Below are 27,674 nucleotides of genomic sequence, written 5' to 3'. Positions count from 1 at the left end.
ACATTAGCCCAAAGAAGACATCCAGATGGCTAACAGACACATGAAAAGATACTCAACATTGCTAATCATCAGAGAAATACAAATCAACACTACAATGAGATATCACCTCACAACTGTGAGAATGATTAAACTCCACAAGAAAAGAAACAAAGGTGTTGACAAGGATCAGGAGAAAGAGGAACCCTCCTACTCTGTTGGTGGGACTACAAACTGGTTCAGCCACTCTAGAAAACATTATAGAGTTTCCTCAAAAAGTTAAAAATAGGGGCACCTGGGTGGCTCAGTCAGTTAAGCATCTGCCTTCAGCTCGGGTCATGATCCCAGGGTCCTGGGATCGAGCCCCTCATCAGGCTCCCTGCCTAGCAGGGAGCCTGCTTCTCCCTCGCCTTCTGCCCCTCCCCCCCAGCTCATTCTCTCTCTCACTCTCTCACTCTCTATCTCAAATAAATGGGTAAAATCTTTATATAAAAGTTAGAAATAGAACTATTCTACAATCTAGCAATTACATTACTAGGTATTTACCCAAAGGATACAAAAATACTATTTCAAAGATATACATGCACCCTGATGCTTATAGTAGCGTTATCTAGCCATATTATGGAGGCAGCCCAAGTGTCCATTGACTGATAAATGGATAAAGAAGATGTGGTATAAATACACAATGAAATATTATCCAGGCATAAAATAATAATGAAATCTCGCTATTTGTGATGAAATGGGTGGACCTAGAGAGTATTATGCTAAGTGAAATCAGTCAGAGAAAGACAAAAACCATGTGACTTCACCCACGTGTGGAATTTAAGAAACAAAACAGATGAACATGGTGGAGTATGGGGGGGAACCATAAAATAGACTCTTAACTATAGAGAGCAAACTGAGGGTTGCTGGAGGGGTGATGGGCACGGGTATGGGTTAAATGGGTGGTGAGTATTAAAGAGGGTACTTCCGATAAGCACTGGGTGTTGTATGTAAGTCATGAATCACTAAATTCTACACCAGAAACTAATATTACACTGTATGTTAACTAACTGGAATTTAAATAAAAATTTTTAAAAATTAACATTAAATTGTCTTGGCAAATTAAAAAAAATGACAAAAATGTATGGGTTCTTTTTTGCACAATCAATTCTGTTCCATTGATCTACCTATCTATCTTTATGCCAGAGCTACAATTTATTATTCTTATTATTGTAGTTTTTATGTGAGTTTTCAAAGAAGGAAGTGTCAGTTGGTACTTCAAATTTTGTTCTTTTTCAAGAATGTTTTGTCTATTCTGGATTCCTTGCATTTTCATATGATTTTAATTTTTTAAAATTTAAATTCTATTAGCCAACATATAGCCAACATTAGTTTCAGATGTAGTGTTCAACAATTCATCAGTTGCTTATAATACCCAGTGCTCATGACATCACATGCCCTCCTGAATGCCCATCACCCAATTATCCCAACCCCGCACCCACCTCCCCTCCAGCAACCCCCAGTTTGTTTCCTATAGTTAAGAGTCTCTCATGGTTTGTCTCCCTCTCTGATGGATTCCCATTCAGTTTTCCCTCCCTTCCCCTATGATCCTCTGCACTATTTCTTATATTCCCTGTGAATGAAAACACATGATAATTGTCTTTCCCTGATTGACTTATTTTGCTCAGCATAACACCCTCCAGTTCCATCCATGTTGATGTAAATGGTAAGTATTCATCCTTTCTGATGGCTGTGTAATATTCCAATATATATATACCACATCTTCTTTATCCATTCATCTGTCGATGGACGTCTCAACTCTTTCCATACTTTGGCTATCATAGACATTGCCACTAAAAATATTGGGGTGCAGGTGCCCCTTCAGATCACTGAATTTGTATCTTTGGGGTAAATACCTAGTGGTGCAATTACTGAGTTGTAGGGTAGCTCTATTTTTAACTTCTTTTTTTTTAATTTTTTATTGTTATGTTAATCACCATACATTACATCATTAATTTTTGATGTAGTGTTCCATGGTTCATTGTTTGTGTATAACACCCAATGCTCCATGCAGAACATGCCATCTTTAATACCCATCACCAGGCTAACCCATCCTCCCACTCCCCTCCCCTCTAGAACCCTCACTTTGTTTTTCAGAGTCCATCATCTCTCATGGTTCGTCTTCCCCTCCAATTCCCCCCCTTCATTCTTCCCCTCCTGCTATCTTCTTCTTTTTTTTCTTAACATATATTGCATTATTTGTTTCAGAGGTACAGAACTGTGATTCAACAGTCTTGCACAATTCACAGCACTCACCACAGCACATACCCTCCCCAATGTCTATCATCCAGCCACCCCATCCCTCCCACCCCCCACTGCTCCAGCAACTCTCAGTTTGTTTCCTGAGATTAAGAATTCTTCATACAGTGAGGTCATATCATACATGTGTTTCTCCGATTGACTTATTTCGCTCAGCATAACACCCTCCAGTTCCATCCACGTCGTTGCAAATGGCAAGATCTCATTCCTTTTGATGGCTGCATAATATTCCATTGTATATATATACCACTTCTTCTTTATCCATTCATCTGTTGATGGACATCTTGGCTCTTTCCACAGTTTGGCTATTGTGGACATTGCTGCTATAAACATCCGGGTGCACATACCCCTTCGGATCCCTACATTTGTATCTTTGGGGTAAATACCCAGTAGTGGAATTGCTGGGTCGTAGGGTAGCTCTATTTTCAACTTTTTGAGGAACCTCCATATATAATCAATGCACAGAAATCAGTGGCATTACTATACACCAACAACAAGAGACAGAAGAAAGAGAAATGAAGGAGTCAATCCCATTTACAATTGCACTCAAAACCATAAGATACCTAGGAATAAATCTAACCAAAGTGGCAAAGGATCTGTACTCAGAAAACTATAAAATACTCATGAAAGAAATTGAAGAAGACACAAAGAAATGGAAAGATGTTCCATGCTCATGGATTGGAAGAACAAATATTGTGAAGATGTCAATGCTACCTAGCATAATCTACACATTCAGTGCAATCCCCATCAAAATACCATCAACTTTTTTCAAAGAAATGGAACAAATAATCCTCAAATTTGTATGGAACCAGAAAAGACCCTGAATAGCCAGAGGAATATTTTTAACTTCTTGAGGAACTTCCAGAGTGGCTGTACCAGAGTGGCTGTACCAGCTTGCATTCCCATCAACAATGTAAGAGGGTTCCCCTTTCTCCACACCTTCACCAACATTTGTTGTTTCCTGTCTTGTTAATTTTAGTCATTCTAATTGGTGTGAGGTGGTATCTCATTGTAGTTTTGATTTTTATTTCCCTGATGCCAATGGGTGTGGAGCATTTTTTCATGTGTCTATTAGCCATTTGGAGAAGACACCAAAGAAGTCTTCTTTGGAGAAATGTCTATTCATGTCTTCTGCTCATTTCTTGGCTGGATTATTTGTTTTTGGGGTGTTGAGTTTGATAAGTTCTTTGTAGATTTTGGATACTAGCCCTTTATCTGATATGCCATTTGCAAATGTCTTCTTCCATTCCATAGGTTGCCTTTTATTTATTTTTTTAATTAATTAATTTATTTATTTATTACTGTTTCTTTTGCTCTGCAGAAGAATTTATCTTGATGAAGTCCCAATAGTTTATTTTTGGTTGTTTTTTTTTTTTTTTTTTTTTTTTTTGGTATGATTTTTAGAATCAGCTTGCCAATTACTAAAAGACAAGCTAACTGGGATTTTGACTGGAATTGCACTGAAAATAATAGATAGGATTTTTAATCTATTTACCATTAATGCAATTACTATTAAAGGAAGATTTATATCTTCCATTTTACTATTTGCCTTTGCTATGTCTTTTTAATGATTTATTTATTTATTTTAGAGACAGAGTGAGAAAGAGAAAGCACACATACCTGATTAGGAGTGGGGCAGAGGGAGAGAATCCCAAGCAGACTCCCCACTGAGCACAGAACCCAATATGGGCTCCAATCTCAGGACCCATGAGATCATGACCTGAGCTGAAACCAAGTGTCAAACACTCAACAAACTAAACCACCCAGGCACCCTGCTTTTGATAAGTCTTAACTTCTTTTTGTTCCATATTTAACTACCACAGCCTCTTTTTGTATTTCAGAGTGTAGTTTTTAATCACCTTGTTGTTTCTTTAGCTAAATTCTTGGAATTATTTTCTTATTGGTTGTCATGGTGATTACAAATAATATCTGAACTTTAATCAAATTCACATTAAGACTAACTTAGATTCATTGCTATAAACAACAACAAAAAAATTGCTCCAATGTGCCTCTGATCTTCCCCCACACATTGTAGTATTATTGTTATACAAATTGTATCATTTGTTACACTTTTATTTATTTATTTATTTATTTATTTATTTATTTATTTACTTACTTACTTACTTATTTGCTTACTTACTTACTTAGAATTACAGAGAGAGAGAGAGAGAGAGAGCATGCATGTGGGGGCAGGGGCAGGGGGGGAGAGAGACTCTTAAGCAGGCTCCCCACTGAGTGTGGCACCTGACACTGGGGCCCAATCCCACAACCCTGAGATCATGACCTGAGCCAAAATTGAGTCGGACACTTAACCAACTGAGCCACCCAGGAGCCCCTATAATTTCCATTTTTAAAACAATTAATTTTGGGGTGCCTGGGTGGCTCAGTCGTTAAGCGTCTGCCTTCGGCTCAGGTCATGATCCCAGAGTCCTGGGATCAAGACCCGCATCGGGCTCCCTGCTCGGCGGGAAGCCTGCTTCTCCCTCTCCCACTCTCCCTGCTTGTGTTCCCTCTCTCGCTATGTCTCCCTCTGTCAAATAAATAAAATCTTTAAAAAAAAAACAAAAAAACAAAAAACAATTAATTTTATTTGTATTCTCTAGTTGATGACAAATACTTCTCATACTTAAATTATTTCACCATGTTTTCCTTCAAGTATTTGAAATAAGTATAATAGCTGATTTTATACTTTTGTCTACTAAGTCTAACATCTAGGCTTGCTCTGGGAGGGACAGTCTTTATTGTCTGCTTTTTGTTTTGTGCACAGTACATACTTTCCTTTTTATTCATTTGTATTTTTTTGTTGTTGAAAACTAAATAACATGTGACAACTCTGGAAATTATAACCTTTCTCATTGTTTATTATTGTTAATATTTGTTGTTGCTACTGTTTACTTGGTGACTTTCCTGAACTGGTTCTTTTTTTTTAAGATTTTATTTATTTATTTGACAGAGGGAGAAAGCATGCACAGTGGGGAGGAGCAAGGGGAGAGGGAGAGGTAGACTTCCTGCTGAGCAGGGAGCCCAATGCGGGACTCCATCCCAGGAGGCCGGGATCATGACCCGAGCTGAAGGCAGATGCCTAACCAACTGAGCCACCCAGGCGCCTCTGAACTGGTTCTACAGAGTGTGTATTATTTGTCATCTGTGGCTGCTGCAGTCTCTGTCATTTAACTAAGTGGTTAGCTAATGATTGGACAGAGACTTCATTAAATGACTTGACCAATAAATTTTCCAGCCTTTGCTAATGGGCTTTGTGCAGGTGTTGGGACACACCTTCATTCCCAGAGCTTCAAGGTTAGTCACAAGTGATATATTAAGGCTTTTTCAAGTATTTTCTGAGCATGTGTATTGCTCTGCACATGTACATATCCTTTGGGATCACTAAGACTATGAAGAACCTTTCTAAATTATCCTATCTCATTTCCCAGATTTTATTTTTTTAAGTTTTGGCCAGCCCTTAATTGCCCCAACTGGTATTACCACCTCAGGCACTTGCAATATTAAACAAACACTGTTTTTTTTATTGTTGTTGTTTCTGATAAAAAGCCTGGCAATAGGGTATTCTCTCTAGCTTTTGTTCACATCAAATAAAGGTAATCCCTGGGGATGGGTATTTTCCAAGGAGCTGTCTGATAAGATAGTGACAGTTACCTAGGACTGTAGTTTTGTGTGGAGTTCAAAACCCATTCTTACCCTCCAATGGCTGCTAGAATGCTGATTTTCATAGCTACAGTTGTTACAGAGCTGCCAGATTTCAAGGCTACTGTGGAGTTTAGGGGAGGGGAATGGGAATAGGGCAAGTTAGAATGACATAAATTAATTGTTCTTACTGAGATTAATTCATTTTTTTAAATAAATGCCTCTTCCATTGTTACAAGTCCTTGGTTAATTTCCAAAATTCTGAAAAGGCTTATTTTGATAAATTTTGCCATGTTCTCATTGCTATTATGAAGGGACAGATTTTCAGATGTTCTCAGTCTGTAATTCCAGAATGCTTCTTTTCTACTTCATTTTTAATAGGTTATTTAGTTGCATATGGAATTCTACATTTTTTTCTTTTAACACATTAAAGATTTTACTTCATTCATTTCTTGCTTGAATTGTGTGAATAAAGTCCACTGTGATTTTTATCCTTATTCTTCTATAGGTAAAATTTTGGTTTCTCTGGCATCCATTAAAATGATCTGGTTTTAGGGATGCCTGGGTGGCTCAGTCAATTAAAAGTCTGCCTTAGGCTCTGGTCATGATCTCAGGGTCCTGAGATTGAGCCCCATGTCAGGCTCCCTGCTCAGTGGAGCCTGCTTCATCCTCTCTCTCTGCTGCTCCCCCTGCTTGTGCTCTCTCTCTCTCTCTGTGTCAAATAAATAAATAAAATCTTTAAAAAAATGATCTGGTTTTATCTAGCTTGAATGTAATATACATAGGTGTTTTTCCTTTTGTTTGCTATTTATATTGTTTATTGTTCTGTTTCCTGGATGTAGGGTTGGTGTTTGTACTGCTGTCTAGATTTTGGCTCCTGTAACTTGGGCTGAGGTACTGGATTTCTCGATAAAGTGATAGGAAACATCATACTTAATCATCTATATTTATAAATGTGGGATTAAAAGCAAATTGGATATGGCAAAGGATAAGTCAAAAGCTTAGCAGAACAAACACACTCCATTAAGCCTGAAATATGTAAGCAGAAGAATTCAGACCATTTGGTCTGTTCAAAGGTATATTTGTGGTGACCTCTATAGGATGAAACTCCATCCATCAGAAATATGCTAGGGTGGGACTCAGAAGTAGATGCTAGTCATCAGGCCACATATTTCATAGAATGTTTAAAGCTGTACTCTTTAGGAAAATGTGGTCTTCAGTCTCCTAACTTTGTAGATTTCCTTTCTAAGGGTAAAAATGACAACAGTTACCTGATGGGCTGAGAACTTGGAAAGATTTTGTAAAGCCTGAATGCCCTCAAGATATACATACCCTCAATATTTTCATGGTACAGAACCAGACCTCCTGGCTTTCCTGCTATCCCTCCAACAAAACTCTTCCTTCTTCATAGACAGTTTTTGCCTTATTGCCTTGGGAAAGAACAGAACATGGCCTGATATAAAACCATAAGCTCCTTCAACCTCTTCCTTTTTCACATTTTCCTTTTGGCTTACAAGCTTTAAGATTCCCTGTGTAAGTGGCAGTGGTATGAGTAAATGCACTCTGATAATAAATGGCCTCACCTGTGTCCTGATATGAAGCTTCATATTGGGCAAGCAACAAGACCTGCAGATGACATCATGAAAAAAACAGCTGAAACACATAAAGAGTTATTCTGGGCATAGAGTCTGAGCTGCATCCTTACAGCCTTTCTGTCCATGATAAGCGACTGTTTGCTAGAGGCCTTTTTATGATAAGGGTGGAACAGGCTGCTGAAGATGTGCTCAATTATTTATCATAATACAGGGTGGAACTTTAAACATACGGCTAGTATTCAAATAAATAGGTGACTGATGAAAACTAGTTTTTTGTACATATTTTGGTTACTAAGAATAAAACTGGTAATAGGCACTATTAGGTAGAAGATAGCATTATCAGAGATGAGAGGAAGAGAAGTTAGCTGCTATCTGGGCTGGAAAAGGTCTGCATGTATTTCTGAGAAAACCAAGTAGTTCTCTTTCTGTCTGCAGAAAGTGGGGTACAGTGGGAGGAGAGCTGTGACCTAGCTATGACCTCTATCTACCCCTCCACCAACCTTAGCCCATGGCTCCTTTTTTTTCCTTTTCTTTTCTTTTTATAAAAATTTTTTGAAATATAATTCACACACCATACAATTTACCCACCTAAAGTATACAATTCACAGAGTTGTGAAACCATTACCACAATCAATTTAGGATAGAATTTAAAACAGAATATTTACAACAACAAAATAACCCATAATTTTTGGCTTTTACCTCTGTGCCCCTCATCCTCCTCAGTCTTGAGCAATCTACTTTCTGTCTCTATGGATTTAGTATTCTAGACATTTCATATAGATATAATCATAAAATATATGAGCTTTTTTGACTAGCTTCTTCCACTTATCAAAATGTTTTGCCACACTGTTTTCGTAGTGGTTGCACCATTTATCACCCCCACCAGCAGTGCACAAGAGCTCCAGTTTCTCCAAAACCTCATCAATACTTGTTATTTTCTGTAATAAGTGTGAGGTGGTATCTCATTGTGGTTTTGATTTGCATTTCCCTAATAGTAATACTGAGCATTTTTTGTGCTTATTAACCATTTGTGTAGTAGTTTCCTTAAAGAAATGCCTATCAACTCTTTGGCCATTTCTTAATGTTTTGGGATTTTCTTAATACCATAACTTGTAAAGAGTTGTTCACATAACTCTTATTGCAGAAAATTATTCAACAAAACTTCAAAGAATTGTTTCTACTCCTAAACTTCACACCTATAACTATGGGCCACCTCAGATGGAATGGGCAGGAGTCCATGGTGTAGATATAGTGGAAGGAGAAAGTCCTAGAAACATAGAATCAATGTGGGTGATCAGTTGCAGTTGCAATTCCAAGTGAATGATTAAAGACCTGTGGAAGTGAGACAATATAAGGAAATCTTAACTAAAAAAATATAACTAAAGGGTATTATGCTAAGCAAAATAAGTCAATCAGAGAAAGACATGTATCATATGATCTCACTGATTTGAGGAATTCTTAATCTCAAGAAACAAACTGAGGTTTGCTGGAGTGGTGGTGGGTGGGAGGGATGGGGTGGCTGGGTGATAGACATTGAGGAGGGTATGTGTTATGGTGAGTGCTGTGAATTGTGTAAGACTGTTGAATCACAGACCGGTACCTCTGAAACAAATAATACATTATATGTTTAAAAAAAAAAAAAAGAAAGGGCGCCTGGGTGGCTCAGTTGGTTAAGCGACTGCCTTCGGCTCAGGTCATGATCCTGGAGTCCCTGGATCGAGTCCCGCATTTGGCTCCCTGCTCGTCAGGGAGTCTGCTTCTCCCTCTGACCCTCCCCCCTCTCATGTGCTCTCTCTCATTCTCTCTCTCTCAAATAAATAAATAAAATCTTTAAAAAGAAGAAGAAGAAGAAGAAAGAAGAAGAAGAAGAAGAAGAAGAAGAAGAAGAAGAAGAAGAAGAAGAAGAAGAAGAAGAAGAAGAAGAAGAAGGAGAAGAAGAAGGAGAAGAAAGTAGGAAGGGAAAAATGAAGGGAGGAAATTGGAGAGGGAGATGAACTGTGAGAGACTATGGACTCTGAGAAACAAACTAAGGGGTTTATAGGGGAGGGGGGTGGGAGGATGGGTTAGCTTGGTGATGGGTATTAAAGAGGGCACGTATTGAATGGAGCACTGGGTGTTATACGCAAACAATCATGGAACATTACATCAAAAACTAATGATGTAATGTATGGTGATTAACATAACATAATAAAATAAAATTTAAAAAAATACAATGCAAACTAAAAAAAATATAACAAGTATATACAAAGCTGTAGTAATCAAAATAATATGGTACTGGCACAAAAATAGACACATAGATCAATAGAACATTATAGAGAACCCGGAAATTTGGTGGGAACATAAACTGGTACAGCTATTGTAGAAAATAATATGGAGGGTCCTCAAAAAATTAAAAATAGAACTACCATAGGGATGTGTGGGTGGCTCAGGTGGTTAAGCATCTGCCTTTGGCTCAGGTCATGATCCCAGGATCCTGGATCGATTCCCGCATCAGCCTCCCTGCTCAGTGGAGACTCTGCTTCTCCCTCTGCCTGCTCCCCCTGCTTGTGCTTTCTCTCTCTCTCCAATAAATTAAAAAAAATAAAATAAAATAAAATCTTAAAAAAAAAAAAAAGAATTACCCTACAATCCAGTAATTCCCCTATTGGGTATTTAACCCAAAGGAAATGAAAACCTAATTTGAAAAAACATATGCACCACTATGTTTATTGCAGCATTTTTTAAAATAACCTAGCTATGGAGCAACCCAGGTGTCCATCCATAGATGAATCAATGAAGATGTGGTACATATATACAATGGAATATTATTCATCCATAAAAAAGAACAGAATCTTGACGTTTTCAACAACATACAGGGTATAATGCTAAGTAAAATAAGTCCATCAGAGAAAGACAAACACCATATGATTCCACTCATATGTGGAATTTAAGAAATAAAATATACAAAAAAGAGATAAACAAATAAACAAAAACCAGACTTAAATATAGAGAATAATATTGAAACTAATATAACACTGTATGTTAGTTGTACTTGAGTAACATGTATAGTAGTCCTGGTTGCAGAAATCTGAGCTTTGCTATCTGACAGGCACTTTCTTCTTTAAAAGATATGTAGAAGCTAAGATGGGCATCAAGTCTATTTAACACAGTTGAATACTCTAAGCCAGAATATTTTAGTTATGTGCTTGGTGAGGAAATCTATCCAGGCTCATATTGGTGTAGGTCTCAGTCCCACACCAAATTAAAACTGGCAGTAGGAAAACCAAGAGACTTGGAGAGACTGTTTGAAAGGCCTTTTCAAATCCTGAAGGGTGTTTCCTGAGCACTGAAGGTCTCTTTCTAGGGTCTATCTCTAAGGGTTTCCTGGTCTATTTTAACTTAAATGAGAAAGAGGCTCATATTCTATTATTAAACCTCATATTCTATTATTAAAGAAGTAGAGTAAATAGAAAGCCTGAATTTTTAAGAAGTGAATTAAAAGCCTGGTGGGTATAAGCATCCTAAAAACCACAATAAGAAAAAGTTGCATTTTAGGAAGATCTATTGTGGCCTGAAAAAAATGAGCAAGTCTCTTTTTTTAATTTAATTTTATTTATTTTATTTTATTAAGTCAATTTAAGGGGTGCCTGGGTGGCTCAGTCATTAAGCATCTGCCTTTGGCTCAGGTCATGATCTCAGGGTCCAGGGATCGAGCCCCAATTTGGGCTTCCTATTCATCGGGGAGTCTGCTTCTCCCTCTCCCACTCCCCCTGCTTGTGTTCCTGCTCTCGCTATCTCTCTCTCTGTCAAATAAATAAATAAAATCTTTAAAAAAATAAAAACTAAAGTCAATTTAATTAACATATACTATATTATTAGTATCAGAGGTAGAATTTAGTGATTCATCAACTTCATACAACACCAAGTGCTCATTATTTCAAGTGCCCTCCTTATTGCTCATCATCCCATTACCCCATCCCCGCACCCACCTCCCCTCCAGCAACTTTCAGTTTGTTTCCTATTTTAAGAGTCTCTTATGGTTTTCCTCCCTCTCTTTTCATCTTATTTTATTTTTCCTTTCCTTCCCCTATGCTCATCTGTTTTGTTTCTTAATTCCACATATGAGTGAAATCATATAGTATTTGTCTTTCTCTGACTACTTATTTCATTTACCATAATACCCTCTAGTTCTTCCCTGTTGCTGCAAATAGCAAGATTTCATTCCTTTTGATGGCTGAGTAATATTCCATTGTGTGTGTGTGTGTGTGTGTGTGTACCACATCTTCTTTATCCATTGGTCAGTTGATGGACATCTGGGTTTTTTCCATATTTTGGCTATTGTAGACATTGCTGCTATAAACATTGGCGTGCGTGTGTCCCTTCGAATCGCTATGTTTGTGTCCTTTGGATAAATACTTACTAGTGCAATTGCTGGGTCCCAGGGTAGCTCTATTTTTAACTTTTTGAAGAAACTCCATATTTTTTTTTTATTATGTTCAGTTGGCCAACATATAGTACATCATTAGTTTTTGATGTAGTGTTCATCAATTCATTAGTTGCATATAACACCCAGGGTTCAACCCAAAACATGTCCTCCTCAATACCCATCACCCTGTTACCCTATCCCTCCACTTCCTCCCTTCTGTAACTCTGTTTCCTGGAGTCCAGAGTCTCTCATGGTTTGACTCCCTCTCTGATTTCTTCCATACTGTTTTATACAATATTACATTAATTTTTCTCTTTATCATCCTAGGACACTTGCAGAAAGAACTTTTATACATAAAGTAGCATGCTTATCTTCATGACAAATTGAATATGAGGTGTGTTCCATAAGTATGTGGTGTGTGTAACAAACTTTCAAAAACTTAGTAGCATAAAAGAACAACCATTTTTGTTATGCTCATGGATTCTGTGGCATAGTAGGGGAGACTTCTCTTTGATTCATAATGTCTGGGACCTCAAATGCAGAGACACAAATGACTGGAAATTCAAACATTGGAGGGGAAAAATATTATCCAGCAGCTGCTTCACTCATATATGTAGTGTATGAGCAGGGATGATACAAAGGCTGGCCTCAGGTAGGACATTAAGTAGGAGTTCTCCATGTGGCTTGGTATTCCTCACAGCATGGAAACCTAGTTGGACATTTTACATAGTGGCTTAAATTTAAAGACTAAGTGTTCCAGTGTACAAAGCACTGAGCCTTTTGGGATCTTGACCCATAAGTCACATAGCATCCATGCCATCCTCTATTAGTTGAAGCACTCAAAGGCCACCCAGTTTCAAGGAGAGGGAACATAAACTCTACCTCTTTGGGGGAATAATGTCAAAGCATGTATAGTGAATTTTTACAACCACCACAAGTTTGGAAAAGAGCTGCATGTTTCTCTGGTGGAAATGTTAAATGAAGGGAAAACCCTGATATTTCACAATTTGGGATACTGTAGCTGATTGTGCATGGATTTTTGTCTAAGTTATCTAAATAAGTACTTGAAAAAAGGAGGCAGATTCAAGGAGGATAAAATTATAATCATCCCCTGATTTTGGTGATATCTGCTGCATTTCTGTATTTGATCATCTGATCCCCACAAGACATTTCTTATAGAACACAGAGACAAAAACTATATTATTTTGTGTTTTGGTCAAAAGATGTAAGAATGTTTGAAATTTTAAGATTTTTTGTTTGTTTTTTACTTTGAGACTACCATAGTTCAAACCAATCTCTGTGAGCAGATTAATATTGGTCATCCATGTCCAGTAAGATCTCCTTGTAGCCTATACTTTATTCTTGGTGTACTGTGTGACTTTTTTTTTTTTTAAGTTTGTATTATTTTAATATAGTTGACATACAATGTTATATTAGTTTCAAGTGTACAAGATAGTGATTCAATAATTCTGTACATTACACAAAGCTCACCATGATAAGTGTAGTTACAATCTTTTATCATACAATTTTATTACATTTACATAATTGACTATATTTCCTATAGTATTTTCTATCCCTGTGCCTTATTTATTTTATAACCAGAAGTTTGTACCTCTTAATCCCCTTTACCTATTTCACCCATCCTACCACTTCCCTTCTTCTCTGGCAACCACCAGTTATTCTATGTATTTATGAGTCTATTTCTGTGGGACTTTTGTGATTATGCCCACTTGCCATCACTTTGCTGGGACAACTTCCTTTCTGTTGACATGAAAGCTTCTGAATTCATTGACTTCATTCTGTAACTTTTGTTTTGTAATTTCTACAAATGATGGTTCTAAAATACATGACCATTCATTTTTACTGATCACTTGTTCCCATGGCTTGAAATAAATTTTGGACTAAGTTTGATTTAATGAAAGATAACCTATTTGTTGACCAGAGTTTCAAGGAGAATGAAGTGGGGTGGGGAAATAAATCTTTCCATTTGAGGCTCCATATTGACAGTGTGTGAGATAAAAGCCTACAACAAAAACACTACATGAAGGCCATAGTTCTAGTAGCCTGAGTCCCTGAGAGACTATGTGGAGGAGAGACACCTACTAACCTATGTGATATGTGTAGCATCAGTACATGACAAACTGATGCTGTCTTAAATCACAGATACTTTGGATTAAGTTTGTTATCACAATATAGCATAGTCTAACCTAATGTAGCAATCAGAGAATCAGCATGCTACAATAACATTAAAACTAAAACATGTGGTATTAGCTTAGCAGTTAGAAACTGATATTTGAGACTAGAAAGATGATCATCTATCTTTGATGGTGACAAAATATAGAGTTACTCAGCTGTCCTCACTAAGTTGTGAGGTAAACCACATGCTTCCTGAGCCAGCAGCTTGAAGGAAAGACTTTGAGAAATAGAATCTTAGTTCTGAAGTTGGCAGCTATTGCCTATAGTTAGTAAAATACCATAAGAAAGAGATCAGGTAAGAGCAGGCCGATTTGAAAGAAGGAAAAAATGTGGGGACAGAAATGAGATTTTAAATTATTTTTTAAAGAAAATGGTCAAGGGGCGCCTGGGTAGCTCAGTCGTTGAGCGTCTGCCTTCAGCTCAGGTCATGATCCCAGAGTCCTGGGATCAAGCCCTGCATCGGGCTCCCTGCTCCACAGGAAGCCTGCTTCTCCCTCTCTCACTCCCCCTGCTTGTGTTCCCTCTCTCGCTGTGTCTCTCACTGTCAAATAAATAAAATCTTTAAAAAAATAAAAGAAAAAATAAAGAAAATGGTCAATAAAATCCACTGAGTGTTTAACATACCTCACCAAAAATGTAAAAAAAAGTTGTGGTTTTCCTCCTTTGTGTTCCTAATAGATTAAATATACCTCTTCCCTCCCTTTTATGTTGGAAGAGAAAGCCCTGGAGATGAGAACACAAAGAAACAGTCAATTGGCAAATTCTCAAAAGTTATTCTGGGTATAGATCCTGGTACAAGGACCTGATTAGTAGCACATAAGTGAGAATTTTACTGAGTGTTTAAGATAGTTAAGCATTATGTCTCTTCAAGAATGAAAACAACCATTAAGTACAATTATTTTCCAAAATAGTTTGTTGGTTTCTTATGAAGTTAGACATACACTTACTATAGGAATTGGCAAACCAAGTCCCAGCTATATATTCAGTAGAAATGAAAATATATCTGCAGAAAGACTTGTTCAAAAATATGCATGGCATTATTCTTTATATTAGCCCCAGTCCAGGCACAACCTAAATGTCCTTCAACAGGCAAATAGATAAACACATGGTGATGTTTTTATAAAACAGAGTACTGCTCCATGATAAAAAGGAAATGCTACTGATGTATGCCACAACATAGATAGTAGTGATTCCACTTGTGTAAAACTGTAGAAAAGACAAACTCAAACTAGTGATAGAAAGACAGGAAGTCATAGAGCCCAGTGAAACAACTGAGAAGGTCTCACTCTTATATAAAGTTTTAGATAGGCTGAGGAAGAAAAAAGGTAATAGTGAATTGAACAAGGAGCACTCCCACCCCCAGGAGGACATCTCCTCATGGTTCTGTTCAGGATCTTTACTCAGATTTTGTCCTCTTCTGAGATCACTGCATGGAAAAATATATTTTTAATTTCCTACCAGCTCCTCTATACCACCAATTGCCACATTGCCTCATATATATTTGTCACATTACACATTGCAAATGCCACGCACACAGGCCCCTGAGAACACCTGTTTCTAAAGGGCTGTTTTCCTGGGATACACACACACACACACACACAGAAAACTATATATATATATATATATATATATATATATATATATATATATATGCAAAGAAAGGAGCATCCCAACCAGCAGTACAATCGCTCTGATATCATACATATATACATATATGATGTGTATATGTGATATATATATACTTAAATAAATAAAAGTATATATTTATACTTAAATATATACCTAAATACATAACATTATATATTTACTATATATGTATGCATTACTTATTATGTATTTATATATTATTTATTATATATTATATTATATATACTTTAAATATATCTATTTATTAATATAATATAATAAGCATCCTATAATAATAGAATAGAATGCAAATATATTGTGATGTATATTATGTTAATAATTACATATTATTACTTATTATATATATTTATATATAGGAAATTACCTTACATAGCCCACTTATGCTCATGTCACATCTGGGGAATTGAAGTTTGAGTTCTGTACTCTGGTACTGGCTCTTGATGGCCAATTTTATATATTTTTAAACACCTTCCTTGAGATATAATTTACATACCATATAATTCACCCATTTAAAACATATAATACCATTGTTTTTAGTATAGTCAGAGGTATGTGCAATGACTACAATAGTCAATTTTAAAACATTTTCATCACAAAATCACTGTCTGTTTTAGGTATCAGCCTCAACCCTAAGCAAGCCCTAGTCTATATTCTCTATCTACAGATTTGCCTATTCTGGAAAATTCATACTAATTAAGTCATATAATACATGGTGTTTTGTGATGGACTTCTTTCACTTAACATGTGATGCTTTTGAGGTTTTTCCCTGTTGCAGCATGTATCACTCCATTACTTTTTATGGCCAAATAGTATTCCATTGTTTGTATATACCACATTCTGTTGATCCCATTATGTTAACTTTGAATGGACAGGGTGCTTCAGTCCTATGTGTACTTATAGAGGACCTAGAAGAGCGAGAATACTTCAAGAACTGTAAAGGAAATTATGTCTAAACTATCACTACCAAGGGACGCCTGGGTGGTTCAGTCAGTTAAGCGTCTGCCTTCAACTCAGTTCATGATCCCAGGGTCCTGGGATCCAGTCCAGCATTGGGCTCCCTGATCAGTGGAGAGTCTGCTTCTCCTCTGCCTGCTGCTCCCCCTGCTTGTGCGTGCTCTCTCTGTCTCTGACAAACAAATAAACAAAATCTTTAAAAAGATCAAAATAAAAAAGATAAACTATCACTACCCAGAGCAAATTAATATGATTTATATTCCCTGCTACCCGTACTTCTCATTTTAGGCTTCTACAAAGCTATACAAATTAAAGACGGATTGCTTGGAATATGTTGGGCAATACAACAAGAAATAAGACAAAATATTAAAATTAGGGTTAATAAGAGAGGTTGTTCTTGAGTTGATAAAACCTTGGCATGTTGGAGTAACAAGAAACAGTGTCACCCTCTTCACTTGGAGGGGTCTTTTCAGATTCCAGATTCTGTGCCATGTTCATAGTGGGCAGCAGGTGCCCTCAATATTACCTCTGGTAGGTTGAAGAGAATTGAGAGGATGATAGGATCTTTGTTTTTAGCCATGAAGCCAGAGTGTGGTGGACTTACTTCCCTGTCATAAACAACCAGATAACTGGAAAAAAATGTGAAACGATTGTTTTTAAACATTGGAAGCAGGGAGATTACAACTTGATCCTACAGAGGAAAACAAACAAACAAACAAACATTTGATCCACTCTGTGCCTGGAGGCACTTTCCAACTGCAGAGAAGAGAGAAAGGGGCATTCCAACCAGCAGTACAATCACTCTGATAAGAGGGGGCAGAGGTCAGCACTCATAGGGGTGAGATGGCTGGGATTTATGGCATACAGTAACAAAAGAAAGAAAAATATTCAGGGAAAAAGGTCCAGAAATCTGCATAATGGTCCCATTAAGTCTTTTGCTGATCTGTGAATATGTGGGCAAAGAACAACAACCATACACTGTAACCTGAAAAACTCCTAAACATCATGCAGAGCTGGAGAACATTCCAGTACAGGCCAGGCAGATTGGAATGACTTCATTTAATGAAAAGACATTCAGGGGAAGCCCAAAAAAGACCACTCATTAATAATTGGATCAAACTCATTAATAATAGGATCAAACTCTACCTAGACTGAAAGTAACTCCAGATCTGCCCTAAAAATACCTTAAATAATCTTCAAAATGATTGAGATGATTTACAAATTACTTAGTTTCCTGTCAGAATAAAGCCCAACAGAATCCAGATAACAACACTGTAACATTCACAGTATTCAGTATTCACTGAATATTATTAAATATGCTAAGAAGCAGGAAAATGTGACCAAAAACTAGGAGAAAAATGTATCAGTCAAAATAGACTGAAAAACAATGGGATTAGCACATAAGCATTTTTAAATGGATATATAAATGCTATTAATAATTTTTTATACACAGATGATATGATAGCATTTATATTCCTAAGGAATCTACGAAATATCCACTAGAATTAGCAGTAAATTTAGTAAGGTGCAGTGCACAAGGTCAAAATAGAAAACTTAATTGTATCTCTTATTTACTACTAGCAAGCAATTTGAAAATAAAATTTTAGAAACAATACCACTTATAATAGCAGAAAAAAAAGCACATGGAATCAAGATATATTTTTAAAAAATATTCGCAAGATTTTGGCACTGAAAGCTATAAAACATTGCCATGAGAATTTAAAGAATCTAAATAAATGGAAACATATAGCAGGTTCATGGACAGAAAGACTCAATATTGTTAAAATATGAAGTTCTCTTCAAGAGGATATGTACTTAAACATAAACCAAATCAAAATAACAGCAGGATTATTTAAAGTTTGTATTAAATTCCAATTAGTTAGCATACAGATTCACGTGTACAATATAGTGATTCAACACTTCAATACCTGGTGCTCATCACAAATGCACTCCTTAATCCCCATCACCTATTTAACCCATCCCTCCACCCCTTCCATTCTGGTAACCACCAGTTTGTTCACTATGGTTAAAAGTCTGTTTCTTGGTTTGCCTCTCTCTCTCCCTTTTTTCCCTTTGCTATTATGAGATATCACTATAATTAGTCGTAAAAAAAAGTTGTAAAAAAGTGAAATCTTGCCATTTGCAACAACATGGATGGACTTAGAGATTATGCTAAGTGAAATAAATCAGTCAGAGAAAGACAAATACCATCTGATTCCACACATACGTGGAATTTAAGAAACAAAACAAATGAACAGCAGGCTTTTTGCAGAAAATAACAGTCTGATTTTAAAATTTGTTTGGAAATGCAAAGAAACTAGAGTAGCCACAACAATTTGGGGAAAAAATAAAAGTTGGAGGATTCACACTGATTTCAAGTTACTATAGAGCTAACTGATCAAGAAAGTGTGTATTTAAGGATAAACGTATAACTCAATGGGATAGTTCGGGGAGTTGAAACATAGATTCAACTATGGAGTGCTGAGAGTACTGGGTACAAGCATACAATTGATCATATAATGTATAGAATTTTTATATTGGGCTTTTCAGCAGAAATATGTTACCAAGGCCTGCAAGTATGTGCTTTGCTCCTGGGAATAAAGTTCTTATTAGGTACATAGGGAGGGGGGCAAAATGAGAGGCAACAGACCAGTTGGGAAGGATCTTTTAGGATCAAGTGAATCTTTATGTAGTAGTATGAGCACCTTCCTAGCATCTGTATCTCTCTGATAGAAGCCATACTGAGCAGTTAGAAGAGAAATTAATGATAGATACAGAGGAGTTCCATTACTGTTTTTCCTTCCTGCCTATTCTTCCATCCAAATTGATTATAATCACTTGTATTTTTCTTATCTAAAAGCACAAGCTTAGATTTATTATTATTTCACTTATGTAGCCCACTTTGCACACTAATTATCTGTACAGATTTAAATATATAGTATTGTTATTTTATTGGGTTATGGGGTACATTATTTTATTGAGGTGCAGACTTTGTTTTTCCTAGAATTCACCTCAGTATTTTTGTGGCTTAATAAGTGGAGAAAAAAGAGCCTGGAATTTGGCAAAGAGTAAGTTAAGACCTCGGAGGTGAGTAATGGCTTCATAAAAATGGAATTAAGAAAACAGATGTATCTTAGAAAGCTTTGCCCAGATCTGAGAAATGTGAGCAGTGCTCTCTGTCAGCTGCTTTTCTGCTGGTTTATGTTCTGACACTGTAGGGACTAAGGATTCTGTGGAAACTGTCTTGCTTCATAACCAGCCACTCTGGCTACATGAAACTCTGAGGTGTTAGGGTTGGACATAGGTATCAGGGGATCCTGAAGTAGATAGTGAGTGATCAGTTTATGATATAAGATGTTAACTGAGATGAAACCTGGAGTTTCACATGATTTTTAGGATAATCTTGGTGGCAGGAAAATATAATTACATTTCTTTGAACTGTGTGCTCTCCCAGCTATATTTCACTATTTCAGACTTCTAGTCCTAGATACTATTGATTAATAAGATCCTCAAATCCTAATTCATAATTTGTTATAAGAAATTAGAGTATATTTGAAGTTGGATTTGTGGGAAGTCATTACTATATGGCTTAAAGAGATGTCGGGGCTGAAGGGTTCCTATATGTCCCAGGATGTTTCTGGAGTCTGCACAAAATACCAGTTGTTGTTTAAGGACTTTCATGGTAACCACTATGGGACCACTACTATCCCTTCATAGCACAGAACCAACCTGGCTCACTGATCCTCAGTCTCTGCCTTTCTAGTCATTCCTTGAACAAATAAGAGCATGGCTTCACATCCAGCTTCTGCCCTCTTACCTTCCTTATGTGCTAATTGGACATAGAGGGTACCCCTGCTGGATGACATCCTTAGGGAAGATGCCAGTTGAATGGAAAGCACATTGCACATTATGATGAAAGAGAAGGGGAATGACACAAAGAAAGAGCATAAGGTATTGTGGAAAAAAATTCTTACTAAATAAAATGCAAAAAAAAAAAAGTTTTCCACAATTTAAGCCTTGAATAGAATTGATGCTGCATTTTCCTGAGGGGTGAGATCAGCACTTGGAGAGTGTAGATGCTTTATGAAGGCTAAATGGAAAGAACAGCAATCTCTAAGGGAAAAAAAATTACGAACTGTGTTTCCTGTCTGTTTCTTTCCTCATTCCAGGTCCCCAGCTCCCTGAAGAGTATTCTGCAAAGCTAGGAATATCTTTAGGAGATGTGCTGTATCATTTTGTTTATAAAAACAAAGAAGAAAAGTTTATGTTCTTTACAAAGGCGGGCAGTCATGTGAAACTGAGGTTTTATTCCTCAGACCACAGGGGTGAAAGAGAAGGTATGAGTGGACAGGGTGAGCAGGCAATCCTCTGTGTGGGAGCACTGTCTTTGGAGCCCACACCTTTTTTTTTTTTTTTTTTTTTTGGCCCTCTCCAGGTTATTCATTTCTGCTATGTCCTTCTTTTAGATGGGTGCATGGGGAGGAACTATGTTGGTTTTCTAAGCCTTTGTGCCTCCCTACCACCTTCCTCTTCCTTCTCCCCATACTCCACACCAAAACTCATGGTATCTGAAATGCAATTTTCTGGTATCTCCATGTAGTGGGAGGCCCTGAGATGTATTCACAGAAATGTTCCTGTTCTGTCTTCCCTAAATGTATTTAACTCTGTTTAGAGATTTGGAGAAGTCCATATACTTTTCCTAGTGTGTTTCAAGTAAAGCAACATGAGGGGTGCCTGGGTGGCTCAGTCAGTTAAGTGTCTGACTCTTTATCTCAGCTCAGGTCTTGATCTCAGGGTTGTGAATTCAAAACCTCCATTGGTCTCCATGCTGGTCATAGAACATACTTAACAAACAAACAAAAAAACTAACTCGAGGTTATGCTTCAGGCCATGGCCAAATATCTCCTATTGGAACAAACCTCCTGCAGATAACAAAAACCAAATAAATATATTTGGTTTCAAGTATTTAAATATAAACATCCATATATATTTTAATTATTTCATATGAACTGTATATTATTATATTAATGCAAATATTATTACTATTTTATTAATAATATACTATTATTCTAATATTGCATTATAATGTTAAAATACTTTAGGTACATTCTTTAAAATTTATAATACAAATATTTTTTTTTCCTTTTTTAATGGTGTTCTCTTTTTTGTTTTGTGTCAAGTTTTTATTTAAATTCTAATTAGTTAACATATAGTGTTATATTGGTTTCAGGAGTAGAATTTAGTGATTCAACACTTCCATACATCACCCAGTGCTCATCACAAGTGCCCTCCTTAATACACATCACCCATTTAGCTCATACCCTGCCCACCCCCCTCCAGCAACACTCAGCTTGTTCTCTGTCACTGAGACAAATAATTTTACGTAGAAATATAAGATAAAATGTAAAAACAACTCTTTGAAATCACTGGAGAGCAATCAAAAGCAGGCAGATACTGGAGGGGATTTGACACTTGGTTATGGGGGTATGCTGGTAGATAAGTTCCCCATTGTTTTATGGTTTTTAGCCTGAGGGAAGTTCAAGTCCCTTCCCATGAAGGCAAGCTAAAAATCCAAAGGAAAAACCAAACCAGCAGTTTTACTGGCATGAAAAATTAGAGGATAGAGTTTAGGGCAGTCATATAAGCTAGAAAATGAAGAGGAGGTTTCAGAAAGAAGACAGTCAGAGAGAGGAGGGCTAAATCCTGCTCATACTCTCTGCACAATTCTCTGGATGATCCCTGAAATAGGCTCATAGTAAAGACTAAGCAATCCAGAGAAGACCTGAACCCAGACTCCAGTTCCCCCCCAGCAGCAGGAGAGATGGAGTTTGTGGTTACTGTTCCACCAAATTAACAGCCTGCCTTAAAAAGATACATATGTAGATGAACTATTCAGAAAAACACCACAATCAAGATTGTTTATAATGTATCATTCAAAATGTCTAGGACACAATCCAAAATTATTCAACATCTGAAGGAACAGGAAAATGTGATGCACACTCAAGAGCCAAGACAATAAACAGAAACCCAACAAACTGACTAAGGATATGATCTTTGGAATGGCCAGGATGCCGACTGTGGCAGTAATAACTAAAAGGCCTAATGATTTGCTTCAGACACCCTGAAAAACAAAGCATGGCCTCAGGTAGGAAGGTTTGGGTGAAGTGTGAGCTTTGCTGCTGTCAGCCCCACTTCTCATTCAAAGCTCTTGATCTACAGAAGCTTTACCCATCTGGGATCTGTGATAGTATGCATAAGACAGAGTACTGCACAGAGTGGTTAGGTAGAAACCAGAATGTTTTAAACTGAGGTTGTCTCAAAAAATTAGTGCCCTATCCTGTACCTGGTGACAAAGAGGAGGAGGGGTGTATGGTCGGTGGTGGGCAGGTTGAAGGAAAAAAGGAAGGGAGCTCTTTATGCTAGAGATCTTGGTCAAGCATGTATTTTCTTGATCCAACATTGAGGATCTTACACACACCTAGACACCACCCTGATGTCTGGAGGAGGAGGAGTTGAGCATGATGAAGCATATGCCTCTGCGTGTATGTATCTGTGTGTGTGTGTGTCTTTGCTGGCCCATCCATCTGCCTCAACTCAGGGACCCTAAGTTTCTTGTTTGTCTGTTTCTTGGTTTGTTTTTTGTTGGTGCATTTGGTTTTAGTTTTATTTTAAGGAAACTACCAAAACATGCATGCTGTAAGTGTAACTTTAATAATCTTTCCCAAGGTGAACACACCTATGTATCCAGCACCCAGATCTAGATAAACAACATTACCAGCATCTCAGAGGCTTCTGTAATCTCTATCATCCCTCCCCCTATCATGTCACTGTCCTTCCATAAAGTGTTTTTAATGTGCCACCAGCAGAGAAAGACAGAGAGGATTCTCCCCCTTGACATTCAGTAGGTACCCAGACCATGCAAACCTGAAAGGGATACTGTAGTCACAAAGGGTTAAAAAAAAAATGGACCCTGATAATCATGGAAAGTAAGCACAGTTGTCTCTTTCATTAGAGTGCTTAAAAGACGGATGATGAGATGATTCTGGAAGGCCGAATTAACTGAACAGCAAAACAAACAAAAATCCGGTATCTGCACCTGATCACCTCCATTCCTCTCTGACCAGAGGCCCAAATTAGAGGGGCATGGACAGGGATGGGGGTTGGAGGGACTGCTGGCGGGTGTCAAACTCAGTCTGGTATAATCCAGAAGGTTCTAATTGCATCTCTCTGAGGAAATCTGGCTTTCAAAGCCATTTTCCTGCCGTCTCCCCACCCCTTTAATAAAGCTCACGTCAGGATTCAAGAAAAAGTGTTGCCAAGGGGAGCAGAGGGTATCCACCCCCACCCTCTGAGCAGGGAGCGGTCCTGCTGGAGCCTGCGCAGTTGCCTTGGTGCAATGCAGGGGTATCCTCTGCGCCTGCGCCAGTTCTGGCGGGGGAGGGAGCAGAGGGGGCTCCAGAGGTGGAGTGTTGGTGTTTTCAACCCTGCCTGCCTCCTACCCCTCCCCTGAGCTCATGGTAGCTAATTCATTTTCTGTTCTTACCATCAAAGACAAAGTGTGGCTCCTGCTAATTACCCTCAGTATGCCCAAGAGAAGTCTGCCTGCGTATAACTGAATTTGGGTTTTCACATGGGCTAAGTGGAGCCCTGATGTGGGCTTTGAGGAGAACTCAGCAGAGGTTTACCAGTAAGAAAAGAAAAAGAAGCTGGGGTTTGACAAAGGGTGAATGATGAACTCAGACGGGAATAGGATTTTATACAGAAGAGGTGTTTGTTTGTTTGTTTGTTTGTTTGTTTTTAATCAAAGCCATGAAAAATGCAGGGAAAAGAGACTGAAAACGTCCTATCTGGAAGACTAGGAGTGTGTTAAGAGGGTAAAGGCTTCTGGGTGGTTAGGGGCTGCTGCATCGTCAAGTCTCCAAGGCAGTGACTCATGTCCCTTAGATTTAACAACATGAAGGTCAGCAGAACCTTAGTAAGAGTCCTTGGGTGGAGAGATAAGAACCGAAACCTCTGGAAAGTGAATGCTCTGTGACCATATAAGGGGGACCCCCTTCTCTCTGCCTATCCTGCCTTCCTTCTGAGAGGCTCCAGAACATCATTTCCACAACAGATTCCTGGTAAGAAACTTACTAACCGCAAGCGAACATTCTCCTGCTAACTACCCCCAGTCCTGAGGGAGCACATTGGAGACCTCTGATATATTTTGGTGGCTTTAAAGACATACCATACCAGCTCTTTTCTTGCCATGGAAAGGGCTGGGCTTCATGGATGGAGAGGTCCAGCTGGAAGCCTAAATAGCAGCAAGTCCCTACGGTAGATATCTCCATGTTTGGGTGGCACTGGAGGGGTGGGAGAACCATGGACAGCTTATTATAGAGTAACCCTCAAACTCATATTTTAAAAGTATTTGGCCAAGGTTTATTTTGGTGAGCGTGAGCATAAAACTGTTCTATATTAAAAAATGCATCTACGTGTCTACTGTTGAATATGAAGAATGTATTATAAGCTCTGAAAATTCTGTAACACTTCAATTGATTAGAAATATTTATTTCACAAATGTTCTAATATACTTAAACTTCCTGCAAATAAAAGTGACATTTTTTAAAAATTTATCTGTCATTCTTAATCTCCTCCATTCTTGATCTCTAATTTAATTTCTTAAATTTTTAAAGATTTTTTTTTTAAATAAAACTTCCTTACAATCACACAAAATAACAAAACATTTGGAAAATAAAATGATTTGCCTGTTCTCATTTGACATTGTTTGCTTCCAGAATTTCACCTTCCTTGTGACCCTGATCTCTGGCAAATGTCCAGTGGTTTGGTGACACTGTTGTCGAATAGCAACATGGATATACAAATTGCCCATAAACGTGTTTCATTCTATTACATGTGGCTGTGATTTGAATTTTCATATAATTCACCGGGGTTTTTTAATTGCCTTTGAGTATGTTTCTGTGTACACTTGAACACAAATTTAAACTGTTTTCCTAACTCATCATTCATATTTTTAGTTTCTTCAGAAGTAATCAGTTAGAAAAACTCTAAATTGAGATTTTTGCAGGTACGAACAGTCAGAAGTTCCCACCAAAAAAAATGTTTACAACAGATTTTTTCCATCGAGTAAAAACAGCTAAATTCAAAATCATTACAATTGGAGGGAATATTTTTCAAATTGATCATTCTTGTCATTTAAAGTCTATTATTTCAAGTGTCTTTTTTTTTTTGTTTATTTAGTTTTTTGTTTTGTTTTGTTTCTAGAGGAAGGCTTTTTGGTTTTTGTTTTTACTCCTTTCTAAATTTATTTATTTTTATTTTATTTTATTTTATTTTATTTTATTTTATTTTTCATTTTATTTTATTATGTTATGTTCCTCACCATACAGTACTTCACTGGTTTTTGATGTAGTGTTCCCAGTGATGGGTATTAAGGAGGGCACGTATTGCAATGAGCACTGGGGGTTATACGCAAAAAATACAAAAATAAAAAAATTGCTGCTTTAATATAATCTTTTTTAATTTTTTATTGTTATGTTAATCACCATACATTACATCATTAGTTTTTGATGCAGTGTTCCATGATTCATTGTTTGTGCGTAACACCCAGTGCTCCATGCAGAACGTGCCCTCTTTAATACCCAACACCAGGTTAACCCATCCCCCCACCCCCTCCCCTCTAGAACCCTCAGTTTGTTTTTCAGAGTCCATCGTCTCTCATGGTTCGTCTCCCCCTCTGATTTCCCCCCCTTCATTCTTCCCCTCCTGCTTTAACATGATCTCCATTCTCACTTGAGGTATCTATTAGGACGGTCTTTACCAATCAGATTACAGCGCCACCTGGCATTCAAAACTGGGAGTCCTGAGCAAGAAGCAAACTGCTTCAAAAAATCCCCAAGAATTGCGGGGAAATATGGTGTCGAATTGAGGGGAGGGGTAAGAAAAGACTCAGAAAAGGTGCAGGGGGCTGAGAATATAGTGATGAAGGAGGTCAGTGGAGCAAAAACTTGGATATAATAAAAATAATTCATAGTTACTGCAAACATTCGAACGTTCTAGGGTGTATAAATATATTAATGAGTCCTATGCCAAATTTCCCTGTCATTTAACTTAATAGATACAATCACTGTTACAAACTGACCAGCATCTACAAAGGGGCTGATGCCTATACAAATATACTCGAAAATGCCTACATATATACACATGTTGTTTTTAATTATTTTTGGAATTGCTATTTTACAAATATCAGACAAATTTTCCATATCACCATATATAGATCTCTCATTTTTTTTTTTGGTCAGATGTATGATTTCTAGTATCATATGCACCTTCATTTTTTTGTGAGCCACCTATTTATAGATAATAAGATCATCTCTAATTTTTCCACTATCACAAACAATGCTGCAGTGGACATTTTTATTCCTCCTCTTCTTTTTTTTTTTTTTTTAAGTCTATTTACAGAAAAAAATAAAATAGTTCTAAGTGTAGGCACATTTCTTATCTTGCAAGATATTAAAAAATACTTGCCCCAGAAGAGACTTTTCTGAGGTCACATGAACAGAACAGAGGCTCCAAGGTAGCCGTGCCCGATCTCAAAAAGGGAATGGTAACTCCTGCCAGTCTCCTTGCTCATTCTAGGCAGCTAATCCCTCGAAGCCCTCCTTGGCTATGGGACAGGGGTGGAGTTCTGAGGACAGACTATGTGATTCAGACAAGTAGAGACTGAAATATTCAAACTGAGGCCACTAATTGTGAAATTGAAGCCTTCCAGGGAAAACAAGTTTCATGCCCAAATGTGTACACATTTTGTTCTAGGGAAGCAAGCTTGGCGAGCAACATGTGGATCAGTTTATTGAGGCAGGACGAGGACAGAAGCAGTAAGAGTGCATCTCTCTATTCTGGAGCTTTCTGGTGCCTGTACATTCTTGCTTCCTTACAATATCCTCATTGTGCTGACA

The sequence above is a fragment of the Mirounga leonina genome, unplaced genomic scaffold, assembly GCF_011800145.1.
Source record: "Mirounga leonina isolate KUSES-001 unplaced genomic scaffold, KU_Mleo_1.0 Mir_178, whole genome shotgun sequence".
NCBI lineage: Eukaryota > Metazoa > Chordata > Mammalia > Carnivora > Phocidae > Mirounga > Mirounga leonina.
This window is presented reverse-complemented; position numbering follows the sequence as displayed.